Here is a 27,404-nt window from a genome sequence, read left to right on the forward strand (position 1 = left end):
TTTCAGTTTGAGAAGAGCTTGGGTGTGCCTGTGTTTTTCAGAGATCTGCATCTGAAGTCTGCCATCCAAAGACTATCTTAATCATTTGGTGAATTCAGAATTATAAATGATTTCAGTATTGAATGTAAACCCTAATGTGCTCCTGTTTAGAGGGTTGTTAAGTTTTTGGTGTTAAAAGAACAGCATACAGATTACTTAGTGTTGTATTCTTTGGGGGGTGTATTTGATTTATTGGTTGCTAAGGTGTTCACTGTTTGTTTTAGAAAGGTTAACTTGAGTTCATAGAATAAACATTGTTTTGTTGTAAAAACCGCTGGTCCATTTTCTGCTGTACCATGCCTGTAGAGTAAGCCGTGTGCTTCCCATACTACAATCTATTAAAAGTTGTGGGTCAGGTGAACTCCATGATACACTTGGGGATTCTCTAAACACTGCCCATAACAATGGCGTTAATGGCCTTGACCTTGTCCGAATCTGGTCGCACACCTTGCTGGGATATCTGGTCGCCCAAGGACTTGATGGTTGACATGCCAAAGGAGCACTTGGCCTTGTTCAGCTTGAGGTCGTTTCCATGGACACGTCGAAAGACTTGTTTGAGACAAGATATGTGTTCCTCGGGGGTCGTGGACCATATGATTACATCATCTACGTAGACACGCACATCCTCAAAGCCCTCCATCATCTGCTCCATGATCCTGTGGAAGATTTCAAAGGCTGAGACAATGCTGAACGGCATACGGTTATAACAGTACCTGCCAAATGGTGTGTTGAATGTGCAGAGATTCCTGCTGGACTCGTCCAGTTGTATCTGCCAGAAACCACGCAATGCATCTAGCTTTGTGAAGAATTTGGCGTTTGCCATCTCACTGGTCAGTTCCTCCCGCTTCGGGGTCGGGTTGTGTTCCCGCATTATGTTCTGGTTAAGATCTTTGGGTTCTATGCATATCCGCAACTCTCCTGAGGGCTTCTTCACACATACCATCGAGCTGACCCAGTCAGTCTTGATCTGTCACTTTGGATATGGTGCCCTGGTCTTGGAGCTCCTGTAGCTGTGCCTTTAAACCTTCCTTCAGAGGAGCCGGCACCCAGCATGGTGCATGGATTACAGGCGTGGCATCAGGCCTGAGTAGGATCTTGTAACAGTATGGCAGAGTACCCATTCCATCAAACACATCCGGATATTGAGCAAGAATGTCATCAATGTCAGCCTGAAGAGCCACATTGGAAGTGGACATGACATGGACTCGCTGTACGAGGTTGAGTAGCTTGCATGCATGGGCACTGAGCAGGGATGCCTTATCAGGCTTGACGATTTCGAATCGCAGTGTGACATTGATGGTCTTGTTGGAGACGAATAGATGACAAGATCCTAGTGCAATTATGGCATTGCCATTATAATCGAGAAGCTGGCAGGCCGGCGGAAGAATTTTTGGTTGCTTTTTAATGCAGTCAAAATCAGCTTGAGAGATGAGATTGGCAGAAGCACCAGTGTCCAGTTTAAACTGGATGCTGCATTGATTAACTTGTATGACAGCACGCCACTCGTCTGTGGAATCCACATTGAGGATAGATAGGTGTCTTGCTGAATTTGAAGAGGCATACTCACATGTAGTGATGATGCCCACACGATAGGCGGACTCCAGGCAGTCGTCCTCTGGATCCGTAGTGCTACCAGGATCCAAATCCAGTAAACCTTTCTGTACACATCAAACGCGCTTGTGTTGGAATTGGGATCGCTGGCCGTTGACTGGTGGTGCAGACCTGCACAAAGTTGCATAATGTCCAGGCTTCCCACAATTTAAACATCGCCTGCCTTTTGCAGGGCATTGCCGCTTTAAGTGGGCGGTGCCGCAGTTCGAGCATGTCATGACGTTGACGGCGTTACGCTCCGTGCGCCGTAGCACATGCACAGTGTGGTCAGCCGACGTTTGCACCTGCGCAGTTTGGTTTTCGGCCCTTCGTTCTCCCGTTCGTGTTGCGCATGCGTGGGGCCCCGGGAAAAGCGCGCAAAATGGCCACTTTCATCGATACTGAGGCGCTGCATCCGGCCGATGGCCTGTACACTCTCTGCCTCGTGGGAGGCAAGTTTTTTGTATTCTGCCGATTTGAAACGGGAGTACCGATTTCTCGCATGCTCATGCACTATACACGCCTTGATTGCGACTGGCAGGGTCATGTGCTTAATTTTGAGGATTTGCTCCCATAAGGAATCGGAGTGGACCCCAAACACGATCTGATCTCTGATCATGGAATCAGCGGTTGCACCATAATTTCAGGACTGTGCTAAGATATGGAGATGAGTTAGAAAGGATTGGAACAGTTCATCCTTACCCTGGAAGATATAGCACTCAAAGGTCTCGTTTGTTTAGACTTCACAGTGACTGTCGAACTTCTCCAAAATGGTCTTGAATTTGGTCTTGTCCTGGCCGTCGGTAAAATTAAGCAAGTTGAAAATCTGGATGGCTTGGTCCCCCACATTTGATAGAAGCAGCGTGATTTTTCTGGCATCGGACGCATCCTCGTGGTCAGAGGCCTCGATGTAGAGAAGCCTAACCTTTGCTTGAAGACCCGCCAGTTGGCGCCGAGATTGCCGAAGATCCGTAGCTGTGGATCTTCTCCATGCCACTGGAAGGCACTTGCTGGTCGTCACGGAATCACTCGAGGTAAATCTCTTAGAGATAGTAGACTACTGCTACCATGTTGTGTTAATCACCCTGGGGTAACACGAACTGCAACTGGATGCAGTTGTACTTGAAAGTAGACTCCAAACTTTAGTGTTGGTTCAATACGCTTTATTGAACTTGTTAAGGAGTGCACACAGTTCGCTGTGGGTTTGACACTCTACTAATCCAAGCATGCTTACTATAACTAACTAGACCAGACTAGCTCTGAGCCACGTGTAGAAGGTGCTAACTGATATATACACCCTGACTGTCACTCTGGTTGTCATCAGTGGAAAGAGGCAGAGTGTTGACGCATCGTGTGTTTTATAGTGGGAGACTGCCTTCTAGTGTTCTGCCTGGTGATTGGTTGTGTTCTGTCCTGTGTGTTGATTGGCTGTACTGGGTGTCTGTCACTGCCTGTCTGTATCTCATTATGTGCATGAGTGCATATCATGACAAGTCTCCCTTCATAAGCCCATTCCAGGTCAGTAAAGTAAAGTTCCAGATGACAAAAGGCTGTTGCCCCTTGTGAAGGGGTGGTGATTTAACCTGGATCACTGCACATCAAGTTAGGGGCAAGGTTGAGAAGGTGGGGTCTGTAATAACCTCAGCTTTTAACTGAACCCACACTGTTGACCTCACTCTACACAGCTGTCCAGCCAAGTGAGCTAAACCTGACCCTTGATTAATATTAGTCTAGTGAACCTTCTCTGAAATACTCTCAATACATTTACATTCTTCCTTAAATAAAGTGACCAATATTGTACACAGCACTCTAAATGTGGTCTCACTGGTGCCCTGTATAACTGAAATATAATCTCCCTACTTTTGTATTTGATTCTCCTCACGATAACTGAAAAATTGGATTGGATTTGTTTATTGTCACGTGTACCAAGGTACAGTGAAAAGTATTTTTCTGCGAGCAGCTCAAACAGATCATTTAGTAAAATAAAATAAAAATGAAATACATAATAGGGCAACACAAGGTACACAAGGTTCGATTTGCTTTCCTAATTACGTGCTATACCTGCAGTCTAGCTCAGGAATTTTCAAACTCAGGGTCGCGGGCAGGTTTAGGGAGGGTCACAGCACGATCGGTCGTGGTGTTTCCGATTGTGGGAGGAACACCAAATGGCTGCGATCGGCTTTTAAAAATGCCGGCAGCGATGGCCATTTGAGATTGCCAGCCATCCCATGCATGCAATATCAAGCAATACGCAGGCCCAGAGCCCAGCGAGCGGGACCGTCTCCTCCTGATGTCAGCGCGCTGTCCAGGGCCAGTATTTTCAGCAAACAATGGAGTCCTCCCACCGGAAGCGGTGGCAGAGAGCAGGTATGCTGACCTCACTTGTTCTGGGTGCGAGGGAAACTCCTCCATTTTGCGGCTGCCAGCAGCGCTGGTGTGAACTCCAGGGCCTCTGGTAAACAACCCATGAAGAAGAAGCGGAAAACAGGAACAAAGCAGGCAAAAGATGATTACTTAAGATATGGGATAGTAGTTGTGCCACTGCAAATCAGGATTCAAAGTTAATGTGTGTTACATGTAGGGAAGCACTAGCAAATGGAAGTTTAAAACCCTCCAAGCTTCAAAGACACTTGAAGACTAAACATGGCGAGTCCAAGGACAAACCTCTTGATTTTTTTCAATGGATGCGGCGAGATCTTAAATCATCAGCGGAAGTCATTTTCAGAAATGTAACATTGAATGACAAAGCAAGTGAGATCGTGAGGATCAAGCAGGCTAACCTGTCACAGTACCTGTCATGGTGGGTCGCGAAGGTAGGCCGAAGTGGGTAACAAACGTTGGCCGGCGTAGATCGTAACGATCGGCTGGCGTGGATGCCGAAGGATGGCCGATTGGGAAAAATGGGTCCGGGCAAAAAGGTTTGTAAAACACTGCTCTATCGTTTTGTGCTTCATGCACAGAGCTACCCAGAATCCTTTGGATCACAGAGGTCTGCCAGCTCTCACCATTTGGAATAAACTTATTTTTTGTTCTTCCTGCCAAATTGGACAATTTAATATTTTCCATTTTACACTCCATTTGCCAGAGTGATGTACCGTCAATTACCACGAGACGAGAATGGTGGAACAATCGAGGCTTTATTGAACAAGATGTTGTGCCTCCTGTAGCTGGAACCAGAATGGCTGCAGCCCGGCGAGCACACACATTTATACGCCGCCTACTGGGCGGAGCCAGCAGGCAGGGATTTACCGTCGTACCTGTAATATACGTGCAGTGCCATAATACATACAATATACCACTACTGATGTTTACCATATTCACCCCCTGTTAAAGAAAGAGTCCGGTGGGGGTGACGGAAACATTACAAGTTAAGTCTGTCGGGGGCTTTGACCCTCCGCCGCGATCACCTCAGTCCTGTTGGTGATGTGACCTGGTCGCCTGCGACTCCGTTTTCGTCACACCTGAGTAGATCTAGTGGGAGGACGATCCTGCTGGGGTGGGGGCTGAGGTGAGGTTCGCTGGAGGGAGGGTGAGTGGCGCAGGGGTCAATGAAGCAACCGGGGGGGAAGGAGCGGTGTCAGGTCGGGGGTCGTGGGTGGGGACCCAGCAGGTGCCAGGTCCCGGAGGGAGACGGTTTCTTGGCGCCCGTCGGGGTGTGCCACTTAGGCGTCCTGCGGGTTTGCATGTAGGAGGTGGACGTTCTCGACCAGGGGGTCCGATTTATGGCTCTGCACATGCTTTCGGAGGAGGATGGATCCAGGAACTGTCAGCCATGTTGGGAGCGAGACCCCGGAGGTGGACTTCCTGGGGAAGGCAAACACACGTTCATGAGGGGTCTCCTTAGTCGTGGTGCAGAGGAGTGACCGGATGGAGTGGAGCACCTTGGGGAGGACCTCCTGCCAGCGGGAGACTGGGAGATTTTTAGACTGCAGGGCCAGCAGGACGGCCTTCCAGACTGCCCGTTTCCCCGGGGGTTGTAGCTGGTCGTCCTGCTCGAGGCGATGCCCATGCTGAGCAGGAACTGACGCAGCTCATGAAAGAGGATCCCCGATCGCTGTGGATGTAGGTGGGGATACCGAACAGAGTGAAGATGCTGTGCAGGGCTTTAATTACCGTGGCAGAAGTCATGTCGGGGCATGGGATGGCGAAGGGGAACCGGGAGTACTCATCAATAACGTTGAGGAAGTACACGTTGTGGTCGGTGGAGGGGAGGGTACCTTAGAAGTCCATGCTCAGGCGTTCAAAGGGGCTGGAGGCCTTCACCAGGTGTGCTCTATCTGGCCGGTAGAAGTGCGGCTTGCACTCTGCACAGACTTGGCAATCTCTGGTGACGGTTCTGACCTCCTCAATGGAGTAGGGCAGGTTGCGGGCCTTGACAAAATGGAAGAAACGGGTGACCCCCCGGGTGGCAGAGGTCATAGTGGAGAGCCCGGAGTCGGTCTACCTGTGCGCTGGCACATGTACCGCGGGAGAGGGCATCTGGGGGCTCATTGAGTTTCCCCGGGCAATACAAGATCTCATAGTTATAGGTGGAGAGCTCGATCCTCCACCTCAAGATCTTGTCATTTTTGATCTTGCCCTGCTGTGTATTATTAAACATGAAGGCAACCGACCATTGGTCAGTGAGGAGAGTGAATCTCCTGCCGGCCAGGTAATGCCTCCAATGCCGCACAGCTTCCACAACTGGGCATAATATGAGAAAATCCCCAGGCAACGTTTCAGGGCCTTGGGGCAGTGGGGGAGAGGGAGTTCCAGGAGGGGGTGCATGCGGTCGGGGTCGGGCCCTAGGACTCCATTTTCCACGACATAGCCAAGGGTGGCTAAGCGGTTGGTGCGGAACACGCATTTCTCCTTATTGTAGGTGAGGTTAAGGAGTTTGGCGGTATGGAGGAATGTTTGGAGGTTTGCGTCGTGGTCCTGCTGATTCTGGCCCAGATGGCGATGTTATCTAGGTACGGGAAGGTGGCCCGCAGCCCATACTGGTCAACCATTCGGTCCAACTCTCGCTGGAAGACCGAGACCCTATTGGTGACGCTGAAGGGAACCCTAAGGAAGTGATAGAGGCAACCATCTGCTTTGAACGCAGTGTATTGCCGGTCCTCCGGGTGGATGGGGAGCTGGTGGTAGGCAGACTTCAAGTCTACTGTGGAAAAGACTCGATACTGCGCAATCTGATTGACCATGTCAGATATGCGTGGGAGGGGGTACGTGTCGAGCTGCGTGTACCGATTGATGGTCTGACTGTAGTCAATGACCGTCCTGTGCTTCTCCCCAGTTTTCACTACCACTACTTGAGCTCTCCAGGGGCTGTTGCTGGCCTCGATGATCCCCTCCCGCAGAACCCGTTGGACCTCCGACCTGATGAAGGTCCTGTCCTGGGCACTGTACCGTCTGCTCCTAGTGGCGATAGGTTTGCAATCCGGGGTGAGGTTCGCAAACAGGGAAGGTGGATCGACCTTAAGAGTCGTGAGGCCACAGACGGTGAGGGGGAGCAGGGGTCCACCGAATTTCAGAGTCAGGCTTTGGAGATGGCACTGAAAATCCAGGCCGAGCAACAGGGCAGTGCAGAGGTGGGGGAGGTGGAGCCAGCAGGCAGGGATTTACCGTCGTACCTGTAATATATGGGCAGTGCCGTAATACATACAATATACCACTAGTGGTGTTTGCCACACAGAACATTGCCCATTTACCTAATCCATCTCTAACATTTTGTAACCTCCTCATATCCCCTTCACAAATTACTTTCCTACCTATCTTTGTGTCATCAACCCTCCAATCCCTTCATCGATGTCATTTATATAAAAGTTAAGGTGTCAGTACTGATCCTGCTGACACACCACTCATTGCATCGTGCCAACCTGAAAAGAAACCCATTTCTGCTTACAATCTGCTTCCTGTTAGCTAGTCAATCTTCTGTGCATGACAATATGTTACCCCCAGAATATGAGCTTTTATTTTCCACAATGAACTGTGGTGTGGCGTGTAATAACCTCACAAGACTCACGGGGATACTATAATCGATCTCCCCGTGGGTCTTGTGGAATACGAGCCTCCCTGCTAGTGGACGGAGGGCCGCCCAGCTAGGGCTCATAACTGGGGTATGTCAGCAGTGAGAGGGAGGGCCATGGAATGGGAGAGGCTGCTAGCCTGGGGCGGCACGGTAGCACGGTGGTAAACACAGTTGCTTCACAGCACCAAGGACCCTGGTTCGATTCCCACTTGGGTCACTGTCTGTGCGGAGTCTGCACGTTCTCCCCGTGTCTGTTTGGGTTTCCTTCAGGTGTCCTGGTTTCCTCCCACAAATCCCAAAAGATGATTTGGACATTCTGAATTCTTCCTTAGTTTCCCCGAACAGGCACCGGTGTGTGGCGACTCGGGGATTTTCATAGTAACTTCATTGCAGTGTTAATGTAAGACTACTTGTGACACTGATAAAGATTATTATTAAAAGCAAGCCTGGACAGGAACCAGCATTCTGGTAAACCTGGAAGGGACTTATTGACGTGGCAGCCAGTTTCTATGCCCACAATAAACTACAAGAACCTCTTGGGTCTTCAAATGGCACCTTGAGGGAATGGGAAGAAGCTCAGGCTAAATGTAAACATCAACAATGACCAGTTGGGCCCTATGGCCCGTTCCTTTGTGTATATTCCATGTTGCCCCTGTTCATATTGTTTAGTTTTAGTGTTGGTCATTTAATTGGGTGTGCAATCTCTCTTTGCGTAGCTAGTTTTGTTTCAAAGTCGTTTCATGCTGGTCTCTGTAGGGGTGTGTGACCCAATCGGCGCCATTTTGGAGCTGCCTCTCCTGCTTCCTAATCATCCTGGTCACAGCAATTGGGGGCTGTTCCTCCTGTTGTTGCTACTTACATACACCTGCCCAAAGTGAGTGTTCACAAGAGAAAAGCGGCGAGCAAGAAGTTTGACGAGAGAGAGAAAAAAAAATTGCTTATTGTCACAAGTTAGCTTCAAATGAAGTTACTGTGAAAAGCTCCTAGTTGCCACATTCCGGCGCCTGTTCGGGGAGGCTGGTACGGGAAGATTACCGAAGATTACCGAAGAGAGAATGTTAGGAAGTGGGAGAGGCTGCGAGCGTGGAGAGCCAGCAGCGAGAGAGAGAGGGCCAGAGAGTGGGAGAGGCTGCTAACCTGAGGATTCAGCTGTGAGAGGGATGACCAGAGAGCAGGGCAGGCTACTAGCCTGGGCAGTCAGCAGTGAGAGAGAGGGTCAGAGAGCAGGAGAGGCTGTTAGCCTGTGGAGCCAGCAGCGAGAGAGAGGGCCAGAGAGCAGGAGAGGCTGGTAGACTAAGGGGCCAGCAGCGAGAGAGAGGGCCAGAGAGCAGGAGAGGCTGTTAGCCTGGGGAATCAGCAGCGAGAGAGAGGGCCAGAGAGCAGGAGAGGCTGTTAGACTAAGGAGTCAGCAATGAGAGTGCCAGAGATCAGGAGAGGCTGGTAGCCTGGGCAGTCAGCAGCGAGCGAGGGCCAGAGAGCAGGAGAGGCTGGTAGCCTGGGGGATCAGCAGCGAGAGAGAGAGGGCCAGAGAGCAGGAGAGGCTGGTAGCCTGGGGAGTCAGCAGTGAGAGGGCCAGAGAGCAGGAGAGGCTGTTAGACTAAGGAGTCAGCAACGAGAGGGCCAGAGAGCAGGAGAGGCTGTTAGCCTGTGGAGTCAGCAGCGAGAGAGAGGGCCAGAGAGCAGGAGAGACTGGTAGCCTGGGGAGTCAGCAGCGAGAGAGAGGGCCAGAGAGCAGGAGAGACTGTTAGACTAAGGAGTCAGCAACGAGAAGGCCAGAGAGCAGGAGAGGCTGTTAGCCTGGGCAGTCAGCAGTGAGAGAGAGGGCCAGAGAGCAGGAGAGGCTGTTAGCCTGGGGAATCAGCAGTTAGAGGGAGGGTCATGGAGTCTGCTTGCCTGGGGAGCACCGAGAGAGAGGGTTGGGAATGGGATGTGTGGTGAGCAAAAATTTACCTTATTTTATAAGTTGGGGGTTGGTTATCTCAGCTGGTCTGTGACGCTGAGCGATGCCAACAGCGCAGGCTCAATTCCTGTACTCACTGAGTTATCCATGGAGGCCTCGCCTTCTCAACCTTGCCTGAGGTGTGGTGACTCTCAGGATAAATCACCAAAAGGGGTGAGCAGTCTATGGTGACTTCCATTTTTTAATTTTAAAAGTTATTGAATTCACCAGTATAGGAATTGAACAATAAAAAGCATTTCGCCTTACACAATAAAATGGTTCAATACTTATTTCTGATGAGAAAAGTCCCATGGAACCTAACAATAACGTATACATCAGATTTAATGGGAAAATCTGATTCACTTAAAGTCTTTTCAAGAAAGCAACTGCAACTTTAGGTGAGGACTAAATATTATTTGTGAACATCAAGATCCCCCAATCAGCAATGAGATGAGTGACAGGATAGCTTGTGTGAATGGTGTTCAAATTACTTTGCCAGGACAGGCATAGGGAGGAGTGTGGTCACAGAGGATCTAAGCATTGTGGTGTTCTTTGTGTTGCTAATTTCAAGATGGTTGGCATAGTGTTCACAAAGACCACAAAAAAGCTTTAACTTCAACAATGCTGTAAATTTATTGACACTATTAACTTGGATTAGACACATACTCCTCAAGAACACACAGTTGATTAATAATATCTAAACTGCACTCATCTACACTAATCTCACTACTGGTTTAAACTATGATCTGCACTAACTTACACTATTTCTACTTCTGACTCTCTCCAGCTAACTCCTGCGCACACACTCCCACAAGGCTTAGCATCACTGCCTTATACAGTTTTAACTGTAGCTCCCTCTAGTGACTATTCTTGACACTTCATTAACCCTTGCAGTTCTGATAGTTATGATAATACCACAAGCACGAGGATGAGAACTTTAAATCTGAGGTGTTCAGGGACCAAGAGCAAACACATGCAGTGAGGATATTAGTGAAATTGGTGTGGGATGTCGGTAGCAGCATTTTGGATGTGCCGAAGTGGAGGCTGGGAGGCTGGCTGGAAGAGTTTTGGAACAGTCGAATATTGAGGTAAAAATGGGGAGACATCTTGGTATTGTCACTGGACTTGTGACCCAGGACAAGGTCTGGGGACATGTTTGCAATCTCACTACGGCGGATGGTGAAATTTGAATTTGAACTCAATAAAAATCTGTAATTAAAAGTCTAATGATGACCATTGTTGATTGTTTTAAAAATCCATCGAGTTCACTGATGTCCTTTAGGGTAGGAAATCCTCACCTGGTCTGGCCGACATGTGCCTCTTAAATGCCCTCTGAAATGGAGGGTAGCTAGGGATGGGCAATGAACGCTGGCCCAGCCAGTAATGTCCAAATCCTATGTATGAATTAAAAAAGGAAATGGTCGAAGGTTTCAGAGGAAGATAGGAGGGAGGCAGGTGGTGAAAATCAGTGACCTTTGGGACTGAGAGGAAATGGAGTTGGAAGCTCAGTTCAGGTACAAATGGGATGCTGACATTATGAACAGACAGGTCACCACTGCAACGTTTGTGGTAATCTGCTACATGAAATATTTAAATCACTTTACTTCCTTCCCTGTTTCAAAGGACAAAGAACAATACAGCACGGGAACAGGCCCGTCGGCCCTCCAAGCCTGTACCCGTCACAGTTGGAGTTGTGGGGGAAAGTAATATGTTTTAATAATGTGATTTTCATCGTCCGATAACACCCAATCCTGAGTTTTGGCTGTGGATGTTCACTCGCTAGCTTTTACTTGTTGCTTAAATCTTTAAGGGCTGGATTCTCTGGTCCCCCAGCCGTGTGTTTCTCGATGGCGCACTGATCGCCGTCAGCGGGATTCCCACCGCTTGTCAATGGGATTTCCCATTGAAGCTATCCGCGAGGTTTGCTAGTGTCACACGGGAGGGTTTAAACTAGTATGGCAGGGGGGTGGGCACGGGAGCAATAGGTCAGAAGGTGAGAGCATTGAGGGAGAACTAGGGAATAGGGACAGTGTGGCTCTGAGGCAGAGCAGACAGGGAGATGTTGCTGAACACAGTGGGTCTGGTGGCCTGAAGTGCATATGTTTTAATGCAAGAAGTACTACGGGTAAGGCAGATGAACTTAGAGCTTGGATTAGTACTTGGAACTATGATGTTGTTGCCATTACAGAGACCTGGTTGAGGGAAGGGCAGGATTGGCAGCTAAACGTTCCAGGATTTAGATGTTTCAGGCGGGATAGAGGGGGATGTAAAAGGGGAGGCGGAGTTGCGCTACTGGTTCGGGAGAATATCACAGCTGTACTGCGAGAGGACACCTCAGAGGGCAGTGAGGCTATATGGGTAGAGATCAGGAATAAGAAGGGTGCAGTCACAATGTTGGGGGTTTACTACAGGCCTCCCAACAGCCAGCGGGAGATAGAGGAGCAGATAGGTAGACAGATTTTGGAAAAGAGTAAAAACAACAGGGTTGTGGTGATGGGAGACTTCAACTTCCCCAATATTGACTGGGACTCACTTAGTGCCAGGGGCTTAGACGGGGCGGAGTTTGTAAGGAGCATCCAGGAGGGCTTCTTAAAACAATATGTAGACAGTCCAACTAGGGAAGGGGCGGTACTGGACCTGGTATTGGGGAATGAGCCCGGCCAGGTGGTAGATGTTTCAGTAGGGGAGCATTTCGGTAACAGTGACCACAATTCAGTAAGTTTTAAAGTACTGGTGGACAAGGATAAGAGTGGTCCTAGGATGAATGTGCTAAATTGGGGGAAGGCTAATTATAACAATATTAGGCGGGAACTGAAGAACATAGATTGGGGGCAGATGTTTGAGGGCAAATCAACATCTGACATGTGGGAGGCTTTCAAGTGGCAGTTGAAAGGAATTCAGGACCGGCATGTTCCTGTGAGGAAGAAGGATAAATACGGCAATTTTCGGGAACCTTGGATGACGAGAGATATTGTAGGCCTCGTCAAAAAGAAGAAGGAGGCATTTGTCAGGGCTAAAAGGCTGGGAACAGACGAAGCCTGCGTGGAATATAAGGAAAGTAGGAAGGAACTTAAGCAAGGAGTCAGGAGGGCTAGAAGGGGTCACGAAAAGTCACTGGCAAATAGGGTTAAGGAAAATCCCAAGGCTTTTTACACGTACATAAAAAGCAAGAGGGTAGCCAGGGAAAGGGTTGGCCCACTGAAGGATAGGCAAGGGAATCTATGTGTGGAGCCAGAGGAAATGGGCGAGGTACTAAATGAATACTTTGCATCAGTATTCACCAAAGAGAAGAAATTGGTAGATGTTGAGTCTGGAGAAGGGTGTGTAGATAGCCTGGGTCACATTGAGATCCAAAAAGACGAGGTGTTGGGTGTCTTAAAAAATATTAAGGTAGATAAGTCCCCAGGGCCTGATGGGATCTACCCCAGAATACTGAAGGAGGCTGGAGAGGAAATTGCTGAGGCCTTGACAGAAATCTTTGGATCCTCGCTGTCTTCAGGGGATGTCCCGGAGGACTGGAGAATAGCCAATGTTGTTCCTCTGTTTAAGAGGGGTAGCAAGGATAATCCCGGGAACTACAGGCCGATGAGCCTTACTTCAGTGGTAGGGAAATTACTGGAGAGAATTCTTCGAGACAGGATCTACTCCCATTTGGAAGCAAATGGACATATTAGTGAGAGGCAGCACGGTTTTGTGAAGGGGAGGTCGTGTCTCACTAACTTGATAGAGTTTTTCGAGGAGCTCACTAAGATGATTGATGCAGGTAGGGCAGTGGATGTTGTCTATATGGACTTCAGTAAGGCCTTTGACCAGGTCCCACATGGTAGACTAGTACAAAAGGTGAAGTCACACGGGATCAGGGGTGAGCTGGCAAAGTGGATACAGAACTGGCTAGGCCATAGAAGGCAGAGAGTAGCAATGGAAGGATGCTTTTCTCATTGGAGGGCTGTGACCAGTGGTGTTCCACAGGGATCAGAGCTGGGACCTTTGCTCTTTGTAGTATATATAAATGATTTGGAGGAAAATGTAACTGGTCTGATTAGTAAGTTTGCAGACGACACAAAAGTTGGTGGAATTGCGGATAGCGATGAGGACTGTCGGAGGATACAGCAGGATTTAGATTGTTTGGAGACTTGGGCGGAGAGATGGCAGATGGAGTTTAATCCGGAAAAATGTGAGGTAATGCATTTTGGAAGGTCTAATGCAGGTAGGGAATATACAGTGAATGGTAGAACCCTCAAGAGTATTGAAAGTCAAAGAGATCTAGGAGTACAGGTCCACAGGTCATTGAAAGTGGCAACACAGGTGGAGAAGGTAGTCAAGAAGGCATACGGCATGCTTGCCTTCATTGGCCGGGGCATTGAGTATAAGAATTGGCAAGTCATGTTGCAGCTGTATAGAACCTTAGTTGGGCCACATTTGGTGTATAGTGTTCAATTCTGGTCGCCACACTACCAGAAGGATGTGGAGGCTTTAGAGAGGGTGCAGAAGAGATTTACCAGAATGTTGCCTGGTATGGAGGGCATTAGCTATGAGGAGCGGTTGAATAAACTCGGTTTGTTCTCACTCGAACGAAGGAGGTTGAGGGGAGACCTGATAGAGGTACACAAAATTATGAGGGGCATAGACAGAGTGGATTGTCAGAGGCTTTTCCCCAGGGTAGAGGGGTCAATTACTAGGGGTATAGGTTTAAGGTGAGAGGGGCAAGGTTTAGAGTAGATGTACGAGGCAAGTTTTTTACACAGAGGGTAGCGGGTGCCTGGAACGCGCTACCGGAGGAGGTGGTGGAAGCAGGGGCGGTAGTAACATTTAAGGGGCATCTTGACAAATACATGAATAGGATGGGAATAGAGGGATACGGACCCAGGAAGTGTAGAAGATTGTAGTTTAGTCGGGCAGCATGGTCGGCACGGGCTTGGAGGGCCGAAGGACCTGTTCCTGTGCTGTACATTTCTTTGTTCTTTTGTTTGTATCTCACACCCCCGGGAAACCCGCAGGCGGGTTGCGCTGCCAGGGGAAAAGAGATTCCCGACGACCGGGCAATTCTGGGTTATTTCTCAGCACCGGCGTAGTCACTTCGAACGAGTAAATTGTAACCCTCAGGTTGATCTTTGATGTAAAAATGATTTTGACATTGAAGGGCAGCCTGAACAGGGAACCAGGACATATAAATAGCCAGAAAAACAGAAAATTCTGGAAAGTTTCAGCAGGTCTGACAGCATCAGTGGAGAGCGAACAGAGCTAACAGTGCAGCCATGGAAATGGCCAACTAGAGTGTGGCAGAGGCTGCACATAGATTTGGCAGAATTTGAAGGGCAACAGCTGTCCAATGCCACTCAAAGTGGATTGAGGGGGTTCTGATCAGTTGCACAACTAGCAAAATCCTAGGTATTTTGTGCACTTTGCTTCGCTGCTTATGTGTTCCCAGCGGAAATTGTGTCCAATAACAGACCCGAGTAATGTTCAGAAGAGTTTGTGAAATTAACAAAAATGAATGGGTTAAAACACACTTGAGTTATACCGTATAATCCTCCTTCAAATGGGAAAACAAGAAAAATACATAAATTGTATGGAATTTGAACTTTCGTGCAATCTTTTGATTAAGAAGAGAGAAGTGTAATAGTTCCCTCTTGTGGCCATTTGTGCATGAATGCATATATATAGTCCAACTGGAATAAACTAGTTTGAACTCATGGTGTTGCACATTGTGTCTTTTTTTGTCCTGCAAGGATAAGGCAGGCACGAAGCACAGTGGTTATCACTGTGGCTTCACAGCTTCAGGATCCCAGGTTTGTTTCCGGCTTGGGTCACTGTCTGTGTGGAGTCTGCACATTCTCCCTGTGTCTGCGTGGGTTTTTTCTGGGTGCTTCGGTTTCCTCCCATAGTCCAAAGATGTGCAGGTTAGGTGGATTGGCCATGCTAAATTGCCCTTAGTGTCCCAAAAAAGGTTGGGTGGGGTTACGGCAATGGGGTGGAGGTGTGGGCTTAAGTGGGGGTGCTCTTTCTAACGGCTGATGCAGGCTCGATGGGCCGAATGACCTCCTTCTGCACTGTGGATTCTATGATTCACAAAGACTATGGGTCTTTAGCAGGTAGAAAGATGATTTCTTATTTGAACTAAATGGGCTAATAACTGTGGGGTGGAGCATATGGTATCCTTATACGTTGATGATTTGTCACTGTACATTTCGGAGCAGAGCTCGACAGTGGGGAGCAAAATGGAGCTGCTCCAAAGATTTGGGTCATTCTCAGGCTATAAATTGAACCGAGGCAAGAGCAAGAATTTAATGTTTTCCCAGCCGGGAGTGGGGGCGGGGCTGCAATTACGTCAGGCGGCAACCCACTTCGGGTACTTGGGGTACTTAGGGGTGCAAGTGGTGTGGGATGGGGGGGCTCTGAAGGTATAAATTTACTAGTTTGGTGGGGAGGGTGAATGCAGATTTGACAAGGTGCGTTATGGGCCAGGATTTAGAGACCCCCAAAGTGTATCATGCAGTTCACCTGACCCACAACTTTTAATAGATTGTGGTATGAGGAGCACACGGCCCAGTCTACAGGTGTGGTACAGCAGAAATGGAAAAGTACTTTTTAAAGCAAAATAGTGTTTATTCTATGAACTCAAGTTAACTTTTTAAAACAAACAGTAAACATCATAGCAACCATTAATTCAAATACAACCCCCCAAAGACTACAACACTAAGTAATCCTTTAAGCTTTCCTTTTAACATCCATACGACTTAAAACACCTTTTACCAGATGCACATCAGGTTAAAGTCACTACTGCTATTAGTTTTAAATCACCAGGATCTATTTACAGTCTTTAGATTACAGAGAGAGAGTCATACACCTTCTGGCTGTGACTGCAGCTATCCAGCTCTGAAAATGAAACTCAAACACACCCTGCAGCAAACAGCCTAAAACGAAAGTAAAAAGCTGACAGACAGCCCAGCTCCACCCACTCGCTGACATCACTGCAGTAGTAAACACCCATTTCTTAAAGGTACTCTCACTGCAGATATTTATATACACACCCATTTATAAACACCCATTTCTTAAAGATACTCTCACATGACAGGTGGAACAACCGCCCTCCGTCGTTGGTAGGCCAGGTACTGGCAGTTAAAATTAATGTGCTATCGCGATTCATGTTCCTATTTCAGTACCTGCCGGTCTTCCTACCGAAATCCTTCTCTAAGGAGGTGGAAAAATTGATCACCTTGTTTATTTGTTGGGGTGAGGGGGTGGCCAGGATTAGGAGGGTGATTTTACAGAGAGGGCAACAGGCGGGTTGGGGTGGGGGTGGGGGGGCTAGGCCTCTCAAACTTACTATCCTATTACTGGGTGGCGAATGTGGAGACGGTGCAGGGCTGGGTTAAGAAGGTTAAGACCTGATGGGTTAGGATGGAGGAAGATCCATGTAGGGAGTCAGGGTTGTGGGCGCTGGAAACGGCACCGCTCCCGATGGCACCGGGTAAGTATTCAGTGACACCGGTGTTGGTGGCCACTTTGAATATCTGGAGGCAGTTTAGGCAACATTTTAAGCTGGGGGCCTGGTCAGGGTGAATGGCGATAAGGGAGAATCATCAGTTTGAACTGGGGAGGACGGATGCGAGGTTTTGGAGATGGGTCGAGAGGGGGATTAGGGAAATGAAGGTTCTGTTTCTTGGGGAACGATTCACGATCTTGGAGGAGTTGGGAAAGAAGTATGAGTTGGCGCAGGGAGTAGGGTTTAGATACCTGCAGGTTCGAGATTTTGCAAGGAAGGTCTTCCTCACCTTCCTTTTTAAAAAAAATATTTTTATTCTCCTCCTTATTCACATTTTCTCCCAAATTTACACCCAACAATAAACAATAGTCAGTAACGAATGTAATGTCAATCCCCATATCAATAACAACAATCCCATTCTCCCACCAAACCCCCAAACATTAGCCTGCATGTTAACATAAACAAATGACAAAAAGGAATCAGGAATCACCCATAGTCACCATTAACACATACAGAGCCCCTGCCTCCAACCCTCCCAGCCGCCCCTCCCACCCCCACAATGTTCAATGTAATCCAAATCTCTAAAGTGCATAATGAATAACGCCCATGAATTGTAGAACCCATCCATCCTTCCCCTCAGTTCAAATTTGACTGTCTCAAGCATCAGGAATTCCAGCAAGCCCCCCTGCCACGCCAGGGCACAGGGTGGGGAGGTTGATCTTCACCCTAACAGGATCCACCTTCGGGTGATCAACGAGGCGAAGGCTACAACATCTGCCTCCGCACCCTTGTGGAAGGGAAATTAATGAGTTGCCAACTGAGAAGCATGCTGGGAAATGCTTGACTATAGTTTAACACTGCTTTTTAACGAAAATAAGTAGGTCAGGTAACATAAACAAAATACTGCTTAATCTTCTGGTCTCAGCCTTATTATGATAACACATTGTCCTCTGAAAGATAACAAAATGTGTACTCGAGTTGTTTTTAGCCAAGGGCAAGAGCATACGTACTACGTATTTCATCTTACGTACTTTCCAAGGTCTATTTAATATAAACATGCCTGTTTACTTCAAGCTGTTATTTCAGACTACAAAGATATGCATTCTTCAATCGAATCTCAGAGTGCAGTGCATTGGCTTTGCAGCTAGAACACTCTCTCTCCGCAAATATATTTGTGTAAATATATTTCCTTAAATCGAACCTCGAGGAATTTATCTTTATTATGATTTCCACGACAAATTGATGGTCATTGCAGTTTCCCTAATTTAACGGGACGTGAACCCTGAAACGATTCTCTAAACAGGATTCTATCAGCTAAAAGGGAGAGCCATAGCCCAACCCCAGCTGAAAGGGGGGTCTGCCGCTCGGCAGCCTTAATTACTGGCCAGTGACTCATGCTAGGAGAGTTATCTTAATTAATAAATTAATGATAGCTGCATGAAAAGAGAAAAGGTGCCTTAGAGACTAAAATTAAAAAAAAAAGACTTTGAGGTTCGTGAAAGGATAAACACCAGTGTGCGCTCCCGTAGTATTTATAAATGATTTTCGCGATCATTGTTATTGTTATATATATGTTCTAAAGTATTTTGCAGAAGGAATGATGAGCAATAAACTCGACGTCCCCTCACAGGTCGGCCCGAAGCCTCGGTAAAGACATCCAGAGCGAGAAAGAAGGTGAACTCCTTAAAGAGGACAGATAATGGAGTCAAAATGAAAGGAAACAATCGTAAAGCAACAGAATGAGATAGGAAAACCTATATGCCCCCCATAGGAATCTAATGAAGCTGACCCCTCTCGGAAAAAAAACAGTGGAGTAAAAGTAAATAGAAGATTAAGGTAAAAGCGTAACAGATGGGTTCCTGTAGAAAAAGGGAATTCAGATTTGCCTGTAGCCGTGAGATAAAGCTACCGGTTAACTGTGATATTTGTGAACTGTGAGAATCTGTGTGTTTTGTTTAACCAATTAATTTTAGTCAAAGCATGAAGTGCTAAGGTGGGTTGTATTTTTTATCATCTGTCATTGTGAGTCAGAGATTATAAATTCAGTAATTTTTGTTGAGATTTCTCTAATGAACTGAAACATTGGAAATTACAATCAGTTTAAAAGAAAGAAAGTGCCTATATGAATAAAAGTAATTGAATATGAATAAGTTTTAGATTACGTGAAAAGACGTAAATGGCATCATTCCAAGTTCTCCACCCCTTAGATTCTGCAGGAAACATTAACAATTTCAGCAGACAGTTGTCCTTTTCTGAATTGACAAAGAAAAATAAACGTCTCTAAGAATAGCTAATGCCTATAAAATCAATCATTGGAAATTGACTTAAATGTGTGCTATTTATAGCCCCCTCCCAGGGGATGTTTTGCTGCTTCTAAAATACTCTTATGGTGCATCTTGGCCAGTTTTGAAGGATGGGATTGCAGTCCCACCCGGCATAAATGGGGGCTGGGTTCCCAAGAATGATAATCATTTGAATGAAGGAAATGAGTCCCTCGAACAGTAGTTAGCAAATAGAGGGAAAGAGGCTATCATGCAAGGGGCCAAGAAGCATTTAACCCCCAGGAAGGATGTACTGCAACTAGCGACACCTTCCCCTATTAGGCAGACAGACACTGCAAATTAGGAGTGGTAATACATTGCATTGATAATGGAATGTTTATAGAACTGTCTCAAATACGAGCTCACCAGCTGCAAATTTTAATAAATTCTGAGCCTGCGCCCGATTGCTCTGTGTCTGTGTTGTATGCTGGCAGCTGAACGTTAACCCTTACAGTACCACTGTTAAAAAAAAACATTTTTTTAAACTGCAGGAAGTCTTACAAAAGATTAATGACCCTTGGGCACAGCTATTAAAACACCTGATAGAGTACAGATGAGAGAATATAGCGACCCATTGCATGGCTTGGTATGCTTGTGAGGATGAGTACGCATACAATTTACAAACCCAAAGTCACTTAGGACAGCAGACATTGCATGTCACTCCTTTTTATTTTTCGGTGTTGTGGGATTCGGAATGTTAGTACAGTTGACCCATAGTCAGAGGGACCTTTTTAGGATGGGTTTAACTTCAGAACCCCATTTAACATTGGCCGTAAGACATCCCGCTCAGGCAAAGCAAATAGGAGAAGTGATCAAAGAGGCCAAAGGAAACAAGTAATACATGGGATTTATATTGAAATGGACGGACAAAATTGCCTGATAGAATTTCATGGCAAACTGGAAGGCAAAGTGACCTGGAAAGAGGAGCAATGGCCCGCTACATTTGAAGGACAACTTCCCCAAGAGAGCCATCATTTACTCCCTTCAATCATGGCCCAGGTACTGGCACATCTATGGGCCCAACATAAAAATCATGTTGAAAAAGTACATTCTGCCCCAGCGCATAGGGTGCAGTTACAGAAGAACGTTGCCCTGCCCTGCTTAAAACTATACAGGTTGGCACCGGAAGCAGAAAAAGGGATAGAGGGAGTGATCAATGCACTATTACAGCAAGGGGTGCTGAAGAAAATACAAAGCCCCTGTAACACCCCTATACTCCCCATTCTAAAGGTAGGAAGACCCAACGAGTGGTGGTTTGTGCAAGATTTTAGAGCCATCAATAAAATTGTTATCACTATTGCTCCATTGGTGCCGGACACAAATGTCATTTTGTCTTCTATACCACCACCAACGAATACTTTCTCAGCTTTTTTCTCCATACCATTGCACCCAGAAAGTCAATATCTATTTGCCTTTACATATCGGAATTAACAGTATTAAAAGAGACTTGGACGAGTGCCAGTTGTCTGCAGGCTCAACATTCCCTCAATTTGATGACGATTTATTGATAGCCTCAGAGGGAGGGCTAGTTTGTCAACAGAATACCCTTCTGTTATGATCACATCTGGCAGAAAGAGAGCATGGGGTCTCAATGGACAAGCTGCAATTCTGTCAGGAGGCAGTTCAGTATTTGGGATTTCAGCTGCAGCAAGGACAGAGGAGGCTTGGGTCTGAAAGTGTACAGGCTGCAGCAAAGGTTCCAACTCCACGCACGAAAAAGGAAACCTTTACCTTCCTCGGAATGGTGGGCAGTGGATACCGGACTATAGAGAGATGGACGCAGTACTGCACAAGGCTACCCTACAGGATGCCCCTTCAGTTGTTACCTGGATCCCAGAGAGGGAGCAAGCATTTCGTAATTTGAAACAAGCCATGATTATTGCCCCTGCCTTGGGACTTCCTAATTTCAGCAAGCCCTTTACTCTTTAATTGAATGAAGCAAGAGGATTTACAACAGGGGTCCGTCCAGGTGCAAGAGCATTGAGGAGGAAAAAGACCCCTTGCCTATTACTCGGTGGCCCTATGTGCTGTGGTAAAGGGTATGCCAAATTGCTTAAGAGCAGTAGCAGCCACAGCAGCCATAGTAGAAAATATCAGTTTTGCTGCTGCTTAATTCATCGGCAACGTAGCATTTTACTGCGGCTCGACACACTGGGTACGAAGTAATCCTCTCTAAAACCAACTTTACCTCCAAGCGAGCGCCAGCTGTCAACCCTGCAACACTCTTGCCCACGCCCTCGGAAGCAGAACATATGTATGATCATGACTGCTTACAATTGGTTGAAGCCACCACAACCCCTTGACCTGATTTATTAAGTGACCCACCAGAAAATCCAGACATCATCTTTTTCACCAGTTGGTCAGCAAACCGACCAAATGATATGACCCTCCTGGCCGGCTATGCACTAGTAACTCCATTCAAGGTAGTGGAAGCTTTTGCTCTGCCTTCTGGAACGTCTGATCAAGCGGCAGAATAATTTGCCCTTACTAAAGCATGTATTCTAGCTAAAAATATAACAGTCAATATTTATACTGATTCCCAATCCGCTTTTAGGGTAGTACATGATTTTGGCCAATTATGGAAAAACAGGCGACTCATAACTTCCTCCGGCCAACCTATTAAACATGCTAAATTGGTTTTAAATTTACTAGATGCTGTTCAGCTGCCCAGCAATGCCATAATATACACCAGTATATTATGGTGCAGACACACACACACTGATAGACATGCAGTGGGACCAATCAGCATACACAACACCATAGCCAATCACCAGTGAGAGCACACGCACTAAAGACAGGGGACAGGAGAGTTCTCGCTCATTCTAGTAGCAGCCAGCTCGGAGCAAAGAGCTCACAGCCTGCAACACAGACATTCACCATGTGCTGAGTGCATCACCTGGTTAGGACTAGGCAAGGGTCAACAGTTAAAGCTGGTATTGCATTTACCCACAGTTCAAGTATGTTCATATAGTTAACCTTATAATAAAATAGAGTTGCACCACTTCCAGTGTTGCTGACCTGTTTGTGATCCAGAACACCCAACACATCAAGCAAGATAGCCATTTTAAAATGTGAAGCGCATACTATCGCAGACGATGAAGTCTCATGCGGCAATAGATTGCTGATAAATAGCAAAGGAATTGGCTCTCAAACAGCAGCCACAACTGCAAGCGGCTGCAGTTGAACATCCATCCACCATTACAGAACCAAAGTTAAAACAGGCACAGGAGCAAGCCTCCCTACAGGATTGGCTAAAAGCAGGTTGCTATCAAGACAATCATCAAATCTGGATCCACCCAGATACCTGCGCAGTAAGCCCCAGAAGTCCGTTTTTGGCACAGGAAGACAGAGTACTGGGCTAATGGTAAGATTCTTGGCAGTGTGGATGAGCAGAGAGATCTCGGTGTCCATGTGCATAGATCCCTGAAAGTTGCCACCCAGATTGAGAGGGTTGTTAAGAAGGCATACGGTGTGTTAGCTTTTATTGGTAGAGGGATTGAGTTTTGGAGCCATGAGGTCATGTTGCAGCTGTACAAAACTCTGGTGCGGCCGCATTTGGAGTATTGCGTGCAATTCTGGTCGCCGCATTATAGGACGGATGTGGAAGCATTGGAAAGGGTGCAGAGGAGATTTACCAGAATGTTGCCTGGTAATGGAGGAAAGATCTTATGAGGAAAGGCTGAGGGACTTGAGGCTGTTTTCGTTCGAGAGAAGATGGTTAAGAGGTGACTTAATTGAGGCATACAAGATGGTAAGAGGATTGGATAGGGTGGACAGTGAGAGCCTTTTTCCTCGGATGGTGATGTCTAGCATGAGGGGACATAGCTTTAAATTGAGGGGAGATAGATATAAGACAGATGTCAGTGGTAGGTTCTTTACTCAGAGTAGTAAGGGCGTGGAATGCCCTGCCTGCAACAGTAGTGGACTCGCCAACACTAAGGGCATTGAAATGGTCATTGGATAGACATATGGACGATAAGGGAATAGTGTAGATGGGCTTTAGAGTGGTTCCACAGGTCGGCGCAACATTGAGGGCTGAAGGGCCTGTACTGCGCTGTAATGTTCTATGTTCTATGTCGCCTTGCCCATGGGCAGGCTCATGTGGGCAAAGGAGGAATGACACATGCCGTTTGTCAACAATGGTATGCTCGAGGTATTATTGTAACAATTGAAAAAGTAGCCCGCACATGTATGATTTGTCAAAGGAATAATCAGTGATAGTGGACATGTTTTCATGGTGGGTGGAGGCTTTTCCAACCAAAAGAGATGATGCTAGAACAGTGGTAAATATTCTGTTAAAGGAAATAATACCTAGGTTTGGGATACCAATGGGTATTAACAGTGACAGGGGAACTCATTTCACTAGCAAATTGACCAAAGCCCGAACAGAAGCCATGGGATTTGATTGGAAATTGCATATATCATATCAGCCGCAATCCTCAGGAATGGTGGAAAGGGCGGATGGAATAATTAAAACTGCATATACAAAAGTGTGTCAACAAAATGGGCTGCTATGGCTGATGTGTTGGGTAAGCTGGGTCTGCGAAGACTGCGTTTACTGTAGCAGAGAGAGAGACAGGCTTCCAACACTTGAAGAAATGCGACTCTATTTTATTAAACTCTTAACTATTAAGCATGCTTGAACTGTGGGTTGCCACTATGCTGAGTTGACTGGAGACCTGAGGCGAACCTGATCAGACTATCTTACTACCACATGGTGGATGTTCTAGTTGTTGCTCACAGGCTCTGACTGTCTCAGAGGCTGTATCCCCAGAGAGAGGGAAAACTAGTGCCCCCTGGTTATATCGTGGCCGTGTCCTGTCTGGTGATTGGCTGCTGTGTTCTGTATGTTCATTGGTCATCCTTTGTGTCACTCACTGTCTATCTGTGCACCATCATATACTTGTGTGTATATTATGACAATGGCCAGATGCCACACCCACAGTAATGTATGCCCTGAGAATTCAAAGAAATTGTAATTTCTGGTTTAGTTCACTGGGCTAAATCGCTGGCTTTTAAAGCAGACCAAGGCAGGCCAGCAGCACGGTTTGATTCCTGTACCAGCCTCCCCGAACAGGCGCCAGAATGTGGTGACTAGGGGCTTTTCACAGTAACTTCATTGAAGCCTACTCGTGACAATAAGCCATTTTCATTTCATTTCATTTCATACGGGTTTAACCCCGTATGAGATATTAATGGAACGTCCCATGACAACTGGAACTAAACCCCCAATGACTCCAGCGGCAGTGGCATTAATATGGGCAGATGAGGCAGCATTAAAATATGCCCAGGACATGTGTGAAACCGCTGAAAAAAAAACCATGAAAAGGTGGTACAGGCTCAGTTGCATCCAAAAGAGGGAAATACACACCCTTTAAACCTGGAGATCAAGTATATGTGAAAGCACTAAACAAAGATTCTTTTTGTCCTAGGTGGAATGGACCCTACCAAGTGCTGCTAACAACCCGAACAGCGTTAAAGTAAAAGAAAAGCCAGATGGGATCCACGCAACTCGTGTAAACTACATCATAAGGAACTTTGAGAGTACTAGCGAAATGCTAACCTGACGAGAATGACGGCGTTGATGTTTTTATATTATCATATTAATCCAACATCATGTAGAGGGTAAACTGCATACTAACACCTTAATATACATGTCTCACTCATACGCAGAGAGGGTAAATAAATTCAGTTGTTGGGTTTGTACACAAATTCCCAGATGCTCGGGGGAGGGCATCCCTGTGCGACCTATCCCATTCACCAGTAAAGAGGTAGCAGAATGGGCTCTATAACAAAATAGTACAGGACGTAGTGAAGATAAACAGAATATGTTAGATTGGAGATTAGCTGGATATGATATGAATAGGTTTGAGGAATGGTGGGGACCTAGGTTTAATGTAACATGTCAACCGCCCTGGTTGATCCTTCCCAATTATACTGGAGTCCCAAAAGGAAGTAAATGCTTTAAGAATCATAAAACATATGGGACCCATTCAGTAGGCATGAGTCAGTGTGATCAGACCTTGAATTGGCAACAGCCTATGTTCCACCTTACAGCTAAAGGACTATTCATCTTTGATTGGTCAGGAGTTGAAAATCAAACTAGTGGAGGCTCCTGGGAAGGGGATCGATTAGACTAATGATGACTGATAGTAAAGGAAACCTGACTGCTTATAACGGCACGTATTTTATCTGTGGCCATACCAGAAAATTGGGAAGGCTCCTGCTATTTGGGATAGGTAGTCCCTTATGTGCATCACATTCAGCAATTGCAGGACCATCCCCATCACAGGATGACACAAAGTATTATGGCATGGGCACAAATGCTGGGAATAATGATACCACCATTAGGAATAGCCACTAATGCATACGAACTACGTGAACTACGAGACATCCTTGAGAAGGTAGCTAATGACACTGCAGAAGCTGTTAACCAGATAGAAACTGAGATGGTTGCTATGTGTGGTTGCCCTGTAGAATAGAATGGCTCTTGATTTCTTGTTAGCTGAAAAGGGAGGTACTTGACTGTTGCACATACACCCCTGATAACTCAAAGCAAATTGATAACCTGGTCGATCACATTCGTAGAGGTAACAAGGTTACACGAAAATGAGGGATGGGACTTTGGCTTTGGATGGTAGGATCATCAGGACAGAGGATTGTGTTCTGGATTATAATCGCCATTGTAATCTTGATTGTCGTATGGTTACTGTTTTAATGTTGCGCAAGATATTTTTATTGTACTAACACGGGGGAACAGCCCTAGCCGCCTTGCCTGCTTGCTACCATGTCCATAACACGCAGGGAACTGTCATACATCCGTTCCCCTTACATTGTAAACCACCCTTCTCTACGGATGACACGATAATTTACTAAAAGGTGTTGATCAAAAGATCAACAAGGAAGGAATTGTGGAAGGGAAAATAATTAGTTGCCAACATAGAAGCATGCTGGGAAATGCTTCACTATAGTTCAACACTGCTTTTTAGCGAAAATAAGTAGGTCAGGTAATATAAACGAAATATTGCTTAATATTCTGGTCTCAGCCTTATTATGTGTACTCGAGTTGTTTTTAGCTAAGGGCAAGAACATAAGTACTACGTATTTCATCTTACGTACTTTCCAAGGTCTATTTAATATAAACATGCCTGTTTACTTCAAGCTGATATTTCAGACTATAAAGATATTCAATCTTCAATCGAATCTCAGAGTGCAGTGCACTGGCTTTGCAGCGAGAACACTCTCTCTCCACAAATATATTTGTGTGAATAAATGTCCTTAAATCGAACCTCGAGGAATTTGTCTTTATTATGATTTCCACGACACACCCATTTTCAACCCCGGCTGGTCTGACACCCCGAATATGGCCTCCCGAGGGCTCGGGTCCAGTTTCACTTTAGAGATTATACTAAAAACCTCCTTCCAGTAATCCTCCAGCTTTGGACAGGACCAAAACATATGAACGTGGTGTGCACCCCCCCCCCCCCCGTTAAAATTCACACACATCTTCTACCCCCTCAAAGAGCCGGCTCATCCTTGTCCTTGTAAGGTGTACTCTATACACCACCTTCAGCTGTATCAGCCCCAACCTCGCACACGTGGTGGAGGTGTTCACTCTCCGGAGCACCTCACACCAGAACCCCTCTTCCACACCCTCTCCCAACTCTTCCTCCCACTTTGCCTTGATCCCTTCCATCGGCGCCTTCGCCTCTTCCAAAATAGCCCCGTAAACCACTGATACTACCCCCTTCTCTAGTCCCCCTGTCATCAGCACCTCCTCCAGCAATGTGAAAGCCGGCTCTACTGGGAAGCTCTGTATCTCCTTTCTGGCAAAGTCTCGAACCTGCGTGTATCTAAATAGTTCCCTCTGCTCCAGTCCATACTTCGCTTCCAGCTCCTTCAATCCCACAAACCGACCCCCAAGAAACAAATCTTTTAGTGTCCTAACTCCTTTCTCCTCCAATCTCCGAAAATTTCCATCCCACTTCCCTGGCTGAAATCTGTGGTTCCCCCGAATCA

General features: G+C 46.6%; 1 long non-coding RNA gene across 1 annotated transcript in view; it reads left to right on the plus strand.

Moving 5' to 3' along the window:
- The window catches only part of LOC140423785 (uncharacterized), a 63,942-nt gene extending 37,326 nt beyond the window's left edge, over window positions 1-26,616 (plus strand). Inside the window, exons 2-3 of the long non-coding RNA XR_011947652.1 lie at window positions 18,647-18,738; window positions 24,818-26,616. This is a non-coding gene — a long non-coding RNA (uncharacterized lncRNA). The remainder of the gene's footprint in view (window positions 1-18,646; window positions 18,739-24,817) is intronic.
- Window positions 26,617-27,404: the final 788 nt, after the last annotated feature.

Source organism: Scyliorhinus torazame, chromosome 1 (assembly GCF_047496885.1).
Source record: "Scyliorhinus torazame isolate Kashiwa2021f chromosome 1, sScyTor2.1, whole genome shotgun sequence".
Taxonomy (NCBI): Eukaryota; Metazoa; Chordata; class Chondrichthyes; order Carcharhiniformes; family Scyliorhinidae; genus Scyliorhinus; species Scyliorhinus torazame.